Source organism: Falco peregrinus, chromosome 10 (assembly GCF_023634155.1).
Source record: "Falco peregrinus isolate bFalPer1 chromosome 10, bFalPer1.pri, whole genome shotgun sequence".
In the NCBI taxonomy this organism is placed as follows: domain Eukaryota; kingdom Metazoa; phylum Chordata; class Aves; order Falconiformes; family Falconidae; genus Falco; species Falco peregrinus.
This window is the reverse complement of record NC_073730.1, coordinates 2775881-2789810: the sequence shown is the minus strand read 5'-3', so window position 1 is coordinate 2789810 and position 13930 is coordinate 2775881.

The window sequence follows — 13930 nt, the reverse complement described above, 5'->3', positions numbered from 1 at the left end:
TGGGAAATGGCAGCCCCAGTAATGAGATGGCGGCTGCCTCAAACGAGGACCACAAAATGGTGGCTGAAGGAAGATGGCAGCCCCTGATGGGCTGTGGGAGCAGCTTTCTGTTGTGATGTGCTTCTAGGTTGAACAAGAAGATGAAGCCAGAGCTGCCATAAAATCACAGGACAGCCTGAGAACATGTGGGTTATGACAGTGGCAGAAAGGGCATCCTCCAGGGGGCAAAAGGAGGCAGGAAACTGGTTGTGTCACCAGGATGGGGACAGGGCTTCCATGTCTGGCAGAGCAGGTGGCTGTGAGGTGGCGTGGCCCAGCCAGACAGTGGGTACAGCAGGCTGCTGCAGCTCCGGGACCTCTCGTGCAGGGCAGCTCTTCCTGCAGGAGGCCAAAATGCAGATGGGTGAGGGCAGGTTGCTTTCCTGGGAAGAGTAGGCTTTTCTGTGGAATTGTGAGAAGTTAAGAGAGTAGAAGACTGTCTTTGTTCATTTGAGTTAAATATTCTTAATTCCCAGAAGTTATGTTCAATGAAAGCTGGTTTTCTCACATGTTCCAATTAGGTTTTTTGCTAATTTCAACAAAGTGAGTGAAATACCTTCAGTGAAGGATTTTATGCATGCACATGGAGTACCTTGACTTCATTCTAAGAGAAAAAAAACACCTAATTGACTGTTTAATATTGCTTTTGTTATTTCCTTTATGATGTTCATAATTGCATTGCTGATTTTTAATTAAACAAGTATTTTGTGAAATATGTCACATAAATAATCCTAGTGAGCCATACTTCTAATAACTATTCATCATTCGTTTAGTGGGTACAAAGGGCAGTGGAAACAATTACTAAAATGTGCTTATACAAGGCAGAGCAGAGCACAGGAGACTCTACAGAACATCTCATTGTCTGGCTAAATCCATTGATGGGTTTGCAATGGACCCTATTCTAACAGGTAAGACAAATTCACCTGTTATCCTTATTCCTTGTTATTAAAAACAACACCTAATTATTTCTGGCAGGTTATTTCTTAGGTATTACTTTGGTTGTTCATAAACTAAATATTTACATCCTTGCTGCCTTTTCTTTCTTTGGGATTTTTTGTCCTGCTTTGTGGTTAAAGGATACTGGAAACTGGAGTTGTATGTGCAGCTGACTGGTCAGCTATTTAGGTACTTTATCAGGATCTGTGCTTCTGGTGGCATGCAGAACTTTAAGATGGACAGATAAATTATCTGTATTTAATGAGACCCAACTGCTTTTTCTATGCAGTGAGCAACTTCTGTGTTCAATATAGCTGAATTTCATGTGACTGTTCAGTCAAGTGTTTCATGCTTCAGTTCTGTTCTGTTCAACCCCGAAGCTCTAATGTAGGAAGACGAGGCAGCCACAGAAGTGCACATAGGGGCATTAATATTTTATTCAAAATAATTTTTAGAAAAGGAAAAATAGGTTTTGGTATATATAAATACATTGTATTATCAGGTGGCAGCAGGAGTAGGGAGGGTCCAGAAGGGAGGATAAGCCGAGAGCTGAGGATGACCCAGTATCCACAGTGCCCTTACTGCTCAGGATCACAGGGCCTGAACATGGAGGTCAGACATGAGTGCTGGTGACCAAGTCCATTGACAAACCCGGTGCAGTGTCCAGCCAGGAGCTGCAGGAGATGAGGCTAGAGACAGGGCTGGAGGCTAGCTACAATACGCATTTCAGGGGGCCACCCAAGAGACAAGCTACCTGCACCATAGGTGTACGGTCCACTGAGGAGTCAAGGCCGCAGACAGGAACACTACAACATACCTGACCCAGGCAGGGACTGAAGGTCTGAGCTTAAATGGGGTTCTTGGGCAGTAAGCAGAGGGTGCCAGTCGCTGCCCCACGTAAAGCTACGTCAGGGCTGCTAAGGCCTATCAGTGCATTTTAAGGTCTGACACATATATCTTAAATTCAGAAGTAATGTGCACCTGCAGACCGATAAGAAAAATCAAGGTTTAGCGCGTTAGCAATCATAAAAATATGATATGCAAAACCCAAAAATTCTTCTCACTTTAGTGAGGAGAAAGGAGTTAGCAACTTCATCTTCATCTGCCTCCTAGTGAAAGGCTTGGGATGCTGATGACTCTCTGTACTCCCCTGCCCGATTTGAATTAACTGAACACATGAGCTGGTAGGACCGGGGAAAGGCAAGCGTAATGTCAGAAAAAGGAGCAGATACCAGTTTCTGTATACCTTTACCGTTACAAGATATGAACTGTAAAAATTAGAATAATTTAAATTGAATTAATAATAAATCTTTGATTAGGCTCTTAAGCTGTTAATTGTAATAAAAATTCTTGCTTTTGCATATATGATGTGTTTCTCTTGCCTACAATGAGATTTTTGAGTGTAACAAGCTACTAGAAATTCATGCAATGCATTCTGTACAGCTGATGCAGCAAAATGGCAACACCAGCATGCAGACAAGCATTTCTTTGGCTAACCCAAATCACTCAGTCACAGATGGGAAGAAGGAATAAGTCAATTGTATATGACAACCTTGCTTGTACTAGGGGAAATTTAGGAGAAGGTCTATCATGACTATGTCAGGCAGTTCCGGGTTATTTGTTGCAAGAATTCTTTCAAGAAATGCATCACATTCTTATAGATTTAGCTATGGAAAAGGATTTATAATCAATAATGAACATTGGAAGACTATCTATGTTTATAACAAATTCAAATACTTGTGGGGTTTTTTCCATAGGGCTGACAGGTGGTGCTGGTCTAAAAGGCCTGTGAGACAGGACAACTCTTCACCTCTGTTTTGTGTCTGATGACAGTTATTTTACTTAGACATGGAGCAGTGTTGTGGGTTGACCATGGCAGGCACCACACAGCCACTCACGTACTTCCCCTCCCTACCCCCAGTGGCATGAGGGAAGAAGAAAAGAAGAGTAAAAGCAAGCAAATGTGTGAGTTGAGATAAAAATTGTTTAATAAGTTAAGAAGTAAAAGGAGAGAAACAAAAAACCCACAAGTGACGCAAAGGTAATCACTGACCACTTTCTACAGGTGGACTGATACCCAGCCAGTTGCTGAGTAAAAGCGTGGCTAAATTCCCTAAATCCCCTCCTCTCCATACTATTTCTGACTATGATATTATGTGGCATGGAGTATCTCCTTGGGGTTTTTGGGTCATCTTCCCAGCTGTGTCCCTTCCCAACCTCTTGTGCATGCCGCAGTCTAGTCACTGGTGGGGCAGAACAAGAAACAGAGAAGGCTTTGACACTGTGCAAACACTGTCCAGCAATGTCTGAAACAGTGTGTTGTCAGCATTGTTTTGGTCAGAAATCTAAAACACGGCACCATACGAGCTGCTATGATGAAAATTAGCTCTATGTCAGCCAGATCTATTCCAGGCAGACATATACTAGGGAGATGATTGTCTCCATTTGGAAGCAGAGCTATCTGATCCTGAATAATAACCTATGGCCCAAGAGATTAATTATTTTAGAAAATGCTTGTTTTCCTTGATACCTAAGGTATTTAAAAATGAAAAGCCTTTTGGCTTTGTAACTTGAGAGAAGGATTCATGGTGACTGCTGTGTATGTCTCTGTAAGGAGGCTGTTTAGAACATACCTCTTGGGACAGAATTATTCCATATGTTAAATACTGATTCTTAGGAAACAAAGCCTTGGATTGAAGTTCTCTGGAAAGGATTGGTAGAACCCTTCAAAAAGAGACTGGTGGAAAATAACCTCAAATTTTGGCAGAGTTATAGCTGGACTTCTAAAGCTAAGCATCCCTCTGCAAGTACTCTACTTGAGTATTTTCCCCTAGCTTTTTGTTTCCACAGCAAGTTATTGTTAAATAAGCTGAATGAGTTACAACTCTGCTTTTGCTTCAATTGATGGTAGTTCAACCTTTTGTTTAATTGCAGTGCCTCTGGGAGTAAAATTGTTGAGAATTAATTTCTTTTTTCTTGGATTTTCATCCTGTTCCTAGCACCTGCTAATTTTATGGCCTGTCCCAAGTAAACCTGAACATCTGGCAGCTTTCCTTGCTGTCCTACTATATAAAAGTCTCCGATTTGTATTGAACACTTTCTCTCAGCCTTCCTTCCATTTCAGGCTCTTTACAGTTAAGGTAGAATCCATTTTCATAACACAGATGTCAAACTCTAAAACACAGGGACAGATGGCTCAAATCTACTTCCATGTGTATCATATATATATTAAAAAAAAGCTTTCATTCAGATTTAGAAAGTTGTCCACAATGGAATTTAAAAAGCAGTGTAGTTCTGAATTTTGCTTAGTCAACTAAACCAGTTAATTTAGCTTAAAGTAGGATGAAGATTAGAGGAAGAAATAAATTTGACTTTCAGAATCAAAAGGGTCTGGATCTCATTATGCTTTAAACACTTGACAATTAGTAATTTAGTTTTAAAACTTGATTATGTATGAAACTTGGATTCAAAGTGACAGCCAGCCAGCAAATTCCCTGTCCTCTGATGAGCAATATGTTTCTGCTGATAGGGTGAAGGTAATGAAGACCATGCAACCCTCTTGCTGTCTCCACACCTGAACTCTAAAACTGAGAAAATAACAAATTAAAATAAGTGTTGTTGTGGATAATGTTTGCACAGAATGAAATAAGAAAACACACACTGTAAACTCAGGTAGTGCTTTATTATGGCTGTAAAAACATCTGATAAGAGCTGTCAAATTAGTAATTTAATTCTGTAAATCCTATTCCATCTGAAGAAAGGGTGTAATAAGCAAACAAAATTACTCAAGAAGAAAAAAAAAAAAGCTTCCTTCTGCTCATTTTGAAAATAATGAAATAATGTTCCAGACTCTGGATAAATACAGCAACGCACAGGCTTCACCATTTTAAATGAGTTCAGAGGGTGGTTGCTCTTTTGTCTTACATCCTGTATTTGCAACTTGGATACTGCCAGTACTGCCAGAGACACTTGAGATAATTACACTGATTTATCCTGGATGTTTGACTTGCTAGTGCTGAGAAACAGATTTTGACTCTCTAAGCTGAAAGGTAGAAAACATTTGCAATTCAAGATGTTCATCTGGCTTAATATTAAGTGATTGGCTATTAGGTAAAAAGTATGTTTCTGAATGGAGACAGGGTGAAAATCCAAAGTTTTTGCAAGACCCTTAGCTCTAGGTAATGTATCACTGGACTTTTATTCAGAAATATTTCTAAGTGGATACAGAAATTTCCTTTCCAATAGAAGCATCAATACTGTAATATTCTTCAAACAAATGCAGTTTTCTGTTTGTTTGGGATCTGTCATTGGATGAACTGTCATGTTAAAGGCATTCAAAATGTCATTTTGGAAAGTAATGAATGAAATGCAACTTTGGAAGCAGATACCAGGTTAGAATTGACTGTAAGACGCAATCCATTTTTTCTCCAAGATTGACTGTACCTTCTATAAGGAACATTGATCCAATTTTAACTAAACATCAGTAGGAAGAGCTCCATACAGCCCAGGAATTTATCCTAGGTCATCATTACTGCTATATTAAGAATAAACTGTTTCTTTCCTTTTTGTAGAAACTTTATGTGCTTGAAGATTCTTTTTTTTTTCTCCATCTGTTGAACAATCTCAATTTATACAATCAAAAAAAAAAAAAAAAAAAAAAAAAAGAAAAGGACAGAGAGAGAGTCTGGAAAAGAGCTAATAAGATAAGACAAAACATGAAGACCAGGAGTTGAGGACATGTAGATGGTGGCTCACAATGAGGATTAACTCACGCAAGACACAAGTTGCAATAAAGGAATTTTTATTGGACATAAGGAGCATTGCTAAGCACTGTGACAGGTTGCTAAGACAGATGTATTTACCGTTTTTGGTGACTTTGAAAAGTCAGTTGGAGAAGCCCTAAAAACCTTAACCTAGCTTTGAAGTTACCTCTGCTTGTAGCCGTAGGTTAGTGTAAAAACTCCAGGTATTCTCCCAACCTCAATTTTTCTACAACTGTATTTATTAATGTTCTCAGAGTTAAAGAAACAAAACACTGAATTATGTCATTGCTTACAGCTGACATAGAATCCTGGAGGAGATTCCCTCAAGAACAGTCCTGGTTGTCTGCTTTAGAACTCCTTAGCATTTGCAGATCCAGAGAAATTTCACACGTTCCTGGGCTACTGCAGTCCAAAGAACTAGCCTAAAGTAGACATAAGCTTTTGTTATTTAAAACATCAGGAACCTGAGTACATCGTAATTGCCTTGACCAGCCTATACAACCATCTTTGTTATCCTTCCCTGCAACCTCCCCTCATTGCTTCTAGGGATAGCTGTTCAGTCTGCATCTGTGTCACCTCTTAGCACGTTTTGTGAAAACACTTAAGTTGTGAGAAAGAGCTGTGAAAAGCTTCTTAGGAGGCTTTCATCTGTGCACCATCCACCTATTGGTTTGGAAGCTGTTTAAGCTTAGGTCCTTGTCCTCGCTCAATATCCAAGCAGTATTTTAGATATGCTGTGCCAGGTCTGGCAACTTGTGACTTCTGGCCCTACCTTGCTGGCTTGATTTCAAAGCTTGACTTCTCAGAGAATTATGTGCTAATCCCAAGAGTATTGGCTGGGCCTCATTGCTGTCCCCAGACCTCTCTGCTCATCTCACTTAGGTTGGATGGGACAGCACCCTGGTCAGTGGGGATGCTAACTTGCTGGCCTTCTCATTACCCTGGGCTCACATTTCAGTTCTTGCTGCTCCCTGACAAAAATCCCTAAATTATGTGAGAGAATACTGTCCTTTGCAACTGAAAGACAGTATGTTGTTGTTTCAGGAAAAAGTTTATATCATTAGCATTTAAATTAATGGTGGAAGTTGGGAAAAAAGCCAGCTTGAATTACTGTCATGAGGACCACCCAAACTGCCGGAACAAAAATCACATTCAGTCAGAAGTGGCAAAAGAAGTTGCAGAGCTGATTCTCTGAACTAAAGAACTGTTGCCAGTTTCAGCATCTCTTCCCTTTTATGTCCTATAACACTGCAGTTCCAGGCTGAATCCTTTCAATGTATGCCTCTCACGCCTCTCAGGATCCAAATTGAAATTATAGATAATGAATCAGAAACAAGAGGCAATGAGAAAAAAAGTGTGTGGTATAATAGACATTGCCTGAAATGAGAAGATCTGAAAAAAGAGCTTTTGGTTGTTGTTGTGGGGTTTTTTTATTATTGTTATTAATAAATACTCATATAAATAATTTATTGCAAAAAAAGAAAATGGAAGTGTTAGCAACAGAGGAAGCTATCGATGATTATTTCCCTCAGTTCTGAATGGCTTTCCAGTTCAGCTGAAATGAAAGAAGTCTGAATTCAAGTACTTTTCCCAATTCCAATGAAAATAATTTGCACCTATGGCACTAATTAGTGTGTAGGTTTTAGGGTTTCATGGGACTAGTTGCATTTGCTTTAGAGCGTCTGTAGACCCACTGTGTGATTTCCTCTGTGTAGTATGGTAGTGTCTAACTAAATGGAGAATAACTTAGAAAATACAACATGCTTGAGTGCTACAAGTACATTTACTTTTGCAATGTCCGATTTGTATTTATACGTTATATCTTTCAGATATGTATAGTCATGTAGAGACTGGAGAAAGGATCAGGGTTTTTCCATACGTTGGCATTGTTCACATTTTCATATTCAGTTTCCTCTTTGGAGCAATAGTAAAGGGCAAGAGCAGAAGAAAGGAGGTGTTGTATCCTTTTTTATGGAGAGGAAACAAGCAAAGGAAAATTACATTTGAACACAGTGCCAAAGGAAAAATTGCAGCTGAAACAGGTCTTTAATATAGGGAGACAAAGTTAAAATTGTTTGTGATTGTAAAGGAATAATCACAAAATCCTCCAGTAAGTGGGCTAGAGGTTTGTCACTGAAATTCTGTGTTGAAGACAAGCTAATTGGTGGTATAGGTTGTTCTAAAAAAGCTGCATGTGATGCCAGGCTGTTGCGGGATGAGGGGCCACTTAAACTAGGCATTTCATTCTGCCAAAAGCTGACAGATGAAAAAGGAAACATCCTTTAAATGTCCTGGAAATAACAATTCTAGTTTTTCTATAAGATAAATAGGAGAAAAAAACCACCAAACCCACCCTCAGATTCTAAACTATCTGAGGTGAAGCTGCAACTGTTTTTTTTAATAAGCTCTATTTTAATTATTGTACAAAGGCAAGAATTGATGTAATGAGTGTTAAAAGTTCATTTGGAATAGATTATTTTATATTTTAATATTTTAGCCCATGTAATTAAATTTTAAGCTTCCTGTAATATTTTAAAATAAAATTAATTTGGTAGTTTTCTTTAAAAATAGAAAACTGAGAATTTGAAATACATTGTTAATTTTAAAACTGATGGGAATGAGTTAGGTTCTCATCTACCATCAGTGGAAAAGCTGACCTATATTTTAAATGGTAATGATGCTACTGACATTTGAAAGAGTTTTATTCCAAAAGTTAAGGAAAATACATGACTTAGTCTAGTGCTAATTTTTTATTCTCCATAATGCTGTCTCATTTATGCTTTTAAACTTCATTAAAAATAACTGCATGCTGTATTATTTGAAATGGCCTCTCTAATCAAAGAATGTCATCTTTTTTCCAGTATAATTTTCTTTTCCTTACATTAAGGACTTTCTATTGATTTTTAACTGTCACTTTGCATATAATGTTATTTTTTCTTAAATCATGGATATTTTTTTTCCCTGAGATATCTATTATAGGCCAAAAATCTAACTAAATGCAAAAGAATAAGTGTTAGGAAGCGGTCCATATTATGCTTACTGCAGGAATTCCTGTAAAAATTCTCTTCTCTGTGAATGACAATGCACAATTCCTAGATAAAGCATATGCTTGCCTCTTGCACCAGGAAACTTCCTATAGCCGTTCTAAGCTGAGGAATGGGCATTTTTAACAGACCTTACTGGGTGGCTCCTGCCAAAAAAAGATCTTTTATATAAGGACTGGCACAATCTAGCCATAATCTTTTAAGTATTTTGTAATCTTTAGAAAAAAATATGATGACAGTTCTTAAAGGACTATAACTGATTTGTTTTCCCTCTTTTTCTAGTTACCTGTATACTCAATTTGTGACATTATCAGCTGGCTAATTAAAAAATCCAGATAAATGTGTCGGGAAATTGGAAAACATGAAAACATGGGTAATGAATTGCCATGATCAAAATTCATGGCAAATTCAAATTAGAAAACACTGGAATGATTGGTCAACTGATTCAGTTCAGTTGTCCAGAATTTTTAAACTGGTATCTCTCTGTTCGAATTTCTCGATAACTGTAATTTTCATGTTTTTCAAATAAAACACGAGGTTTTTTACTTTAATAGTTAATGAACATGATTTGCCAGAGCTATTTGAAATGAAAAATAGACCACAAAGGTCCTTTTTCCCTCTTTGTCCTGCTGCTAACTTAGTTACTTTCATGTCTTCAGGAAGTTTTTCCCAGCATCTCCTGGTAAATACTTGATAACAGCAAGCGCACCAAAATCCTGCAAAGTCAGAGCTCTTGTTCTGAATCTGAGAGGCAGAGGACTGAGCTAGATAGATGGTTGATCTGAACAAATATGGTTTTTTAGCAGAGAAAAAGGATGGTGAATTGGATAAAATAGAAGTCTACATTGTGCCTTCTACCAATACTGCAATTAGGAACTATTTTCTGATATTATTCCTCTTGCAGACAATTGCTGTTTGATAGAAATATATTCTTATAGGAGACTAAATTCATGTAATTTGCCATGACTCCGCTAAAATGATGTAGTGATTATGATATACCAACCTGTTTATAATCTGTCTCTTATGTTACAGTTAGAAAGGAATAAAAATTAGTTTGGAAAATGTTAATGATATGGAGCTTTATTAGATAAAATTAGAAAAAATAGTCCAGATGCAGAATAAAGACAGTGAAATTAGATAACCTAACCCACTTCCTTTTAATGTTTTTTGATATACGGAAAACAATAGATTTTTCTGTATAAAAATCTTCCAATTTCCAAAATTTTCAAAAATAACCTAAGGGCTATCCAACAATAATCTGTACATTTGACCTGTTCTTCCTAGATAATGTTTTCTTTAATTATTACTAGGTAATATTAGATGCTGATATCGGAGATATACTTAAACTAGTGCATTTCTGTAGTCTCAAAAGGTATTTAAAATAATAGACATATTTTTAAAATAGCCCAAAATTCAAACTGCTATATTACAAGACCATTCCCCAGGGAATAAGTAGTGGCTTAATGATTTTTAGGACATTGCAGTCAAGTAAACAGATAAATTCCTAATCACTGAAATCTTTCAAAGTTTTTATGGATGATTTTAGGTGGGTCTTATGGCTGAGTGAAATTGCCCTATTAGAAGAACTGTTTTATGAAAAAGAATAACATTTCATCACAAAAGTACTTAGACTGAGATCTACAAAAATAAGTTACAAACAAAATGCCAAACAAGGAAACAGCTGGTCTTGTCACGTTTGTAAGTTGTACTTCCAGCGTTTTTCTGGGGTTGCCTTGATAGAAGGCAATAAATGTGTTTTTCGGAGGTCTCTTTTTTTAATTTATTTTATTTTCTTATCATATATACTCAACAGTCTCACAACTAAAGTAATCTGTTGATAACCTGTATTTTCTGTAGTTGCTGTCTTGCCAGACTGCCTTAGTAATTAGATGAGAACAGACCAAAGGCTAGAGATAGACAAAATGAGAAACTTAGTAAAAAAGCAGAAAAATTGGAGTATTTCATTCCATTCCTGATCATGAACAATTAACTCTGGATAGAAATACATTTTAAAAATGTAAAAACTGATCTCTGCTGGAATAGTTTTTGCTTTTGTTTCCATTTTAATAATTCTGGGAAAGCGTAATTTCTAAAACATTATCAGTGCTGTGCTTTCAAGTCTCATTTCAGAAAATAACTCAAAGTTATTGTGGAATAGAAAATGAAAATACTACAAAATTTTATAACTTTCAGCAATGTTTGATTTTTCCCAAAGTAGTCAAGAAAAATTGAAGCTGTATTTTTTGACTATGCAAATTTTTGCACTCCTTGCACTAATATTTTAAATATTTTGGTTTTTATTTAAGCTCATCCAAATAATAACATAGTCATTTTCAAGCAGTTTTGACTTCAGAAAACTCCTGTTTCTTCTAAGGTTTGCATTTGGTTCATGCTGATTTTATGTTCTGGAATGAAATTTGTAGTTACTTAATACAGTTACAAGGGGAATAAATATCCCAAAGTTTATTAGCTTCCCAAACTAATAAATTAATCCTAAATATCCATAAGAAGTATCTATCTTTATATTAGGAATAACAATAAAAGGAATCACAAAGTAAATTCACAAAGTAAATTAACTTTTGCTTAAAGCTGAAGGCTGCACTAGGTTACACTGTTAGGATACTGGGCAGTAGATATCTGAAGCAAAGATAGCTACTTTGTCTCCTCTGCAATTACCTGTGCCATTTCACAAAGATAATATGTGGTAAACATTTGAATGACAGTTCTAAATAGTTGTTATAATGTAGTGATTGTTCTCTAGAAAACAGTTTTTATTTGCTGAAAAAAAAATCAACGGAGCACAGAACTTGAAAATTTATTGCAATGTCTTATTTCTCAGAAAACTGATTATAATGGAACTGTTTGTGCAGCTCTTCATTATGTTCATGGTACAGATCAAAATCTGAAAGAGAATTCTAAAATGAATGAATATTTTGAATGAAACTGATTAATTTCAACAAAAAGAGCTATCTTCCTGAAGAGTTTGTCTGAACAGTTTTCTATAGGCATGGAAAGAAATGGAACACCCCAAAACTATCAGTGAAGTAAATACAATCATGGACATTACTTCTGAAATTTGGCCTGTAACTGTTACTTTAACATTGATATTGGAAAAAAATTTTCATAAAATCTCTGAATGCCAGATGGGGTTTCTCCCCCATAAACCTTCAGATGTAGTTTTATTACAGGCTGGTGTGATATAACATGGAAATACCCAGTTTCGATGTATGGTTACTTCTATCTTATCAAATAGTACAGTAAGACGGGAACAGATCTGTACAGCAAAGCAGTGCAGATTAATAATAAGCACTCAGATTTCTGAGAATTTTTGTTTCGACTGGCTCTAATCTTATACCATAGATTGAATGCCTGTTAGTGCCTGGAGTGCTGTAGATACACTCCTGGAGAGCACTATCTGGTTTAGATTTTTTCTGAAAAGGATCAGATGTTTGTGCTCCCAAACCTACAAAACATGAACTGAATTGCTAAGTGGGGATGGTGAAGATTTACTTCAAAAGTACTCTCCTGATTAAACTCAGAGTCAGGGTAGATAAAATGAAAAAAAGTCTATGAAAAACAGCCAGCACTACTAAAGTGAGAGTGAGATTTTGCCTAAAATGCTATTCCATATCATTTAAGGCTACCAGAACCTAGTCCTTAAGCCCTATGTAGTATGGTATAAGTAAAACTATAATTATAAACAAAGTAAAGCCATGTTAACACTGAACGTCAGTTACTATTTTTAAAATTTGATTTGAAGGAATTCTTAAAATCAACTGTAGCAACTTTGCATGGGTCAGGATCACAAAGTACATCTAAACTTTTTTATATCCGAGACTAATATCTATTGTCAAAGCACATTGCAAAGAATGACAAGACAGTGTGTGCAAAACAGCCTGCAGGCATACACTGAACAGCAAAGAAGTAATTACAAGCACTTCAGGAAGAACTAATAAACGTTTCCCAAATCCATTTTAAAAGAAATTGGAAAAGGACTTTGTCAGCATTCAGACAGGCCTCCAGGAGAACACAGCCTCTGACATTTTCATTGAACCATCCTTTCCCCACTCCTGGTTACCTTTAGGAAAAGGGAGTTTTTAGAACTGTTTGAGTCAAAATGTCGGAGATTTCTCATCACTATTTCAAAAATGTAGCTCCTGAGAACTCCTTTGCCACAAACATTTCTCCTAAATTGAAGAAACTTTTTTTCAAAAAAATTGAAACAGTCTATAAAATAGAAAGTGTAGTTTCTGTCAAGTTAGAAATATGGTGATATTGTGACTATTTCAGGAATAAACTACATTATTCCTATATTTTGTTTCCCAGATCTCTGCTGATTGGAGTAGAAATATTACCTACTAGAGCAAAAGCTTGCAGCAATTCTAATAGACCTTTTTAAGAAAAATGGATAAAATGTTTCAAGTGCTATTATTGCTGAAGATGTGACTAGTTCTAGTTACTGCTGCGTTATATGTGGGCAACAATCAGATTTCAGCCTGTAACTTGGACTCTGCATCCTTCTGCACTAAACACAGTTATTGTAGTGTCAGGCACTAGAGTGCTAACATATAGCATCAGTTACTATGGTGCTGAGCAGTTGGGAATAGTTTTAATTTAATGTTTCATGTGTTAAACATTAATTAGGGTTCTTAGCACCATATAATCACAGAATGGTTGATTTTGGAAGGCATCTCTTGAGATTCTTTAGCCCAAACCTTCTGCTCAAACAGATCAGCTAGAGCAAGTTGCCCAGGACCATGTCCATGATTTTGATTATCTCCAGGGATGGAGATTGCACAACCTCTTGGGACAACCTGTTCTAGTGTTTGAGAAATCTTGTAGCTAAAAACATTTGTTTAAGTGGAATTTCCTTATTTCTGTTTGCATTCATTGCTTTTTCACTGGATACCAGTGAGAGAAAAAGCTGATTATTTCTTCTTTACTTCCTGCTACCAAATATTTATACATGTGGATAAGACAGCTGCAGCTTCCTCTGCCTCTCCTCTTTTAAAGATGCTCCAGTCATTTAATCATCTTTGAAACTCCTCACTGGACTCACTCAAATATGCTCCTGTCACGCATGAGGAGCACAAGCCTAGATACGGCACTCTTAGATGTGTCCCACCAGTGCCGAGTATAGGGGAAAGG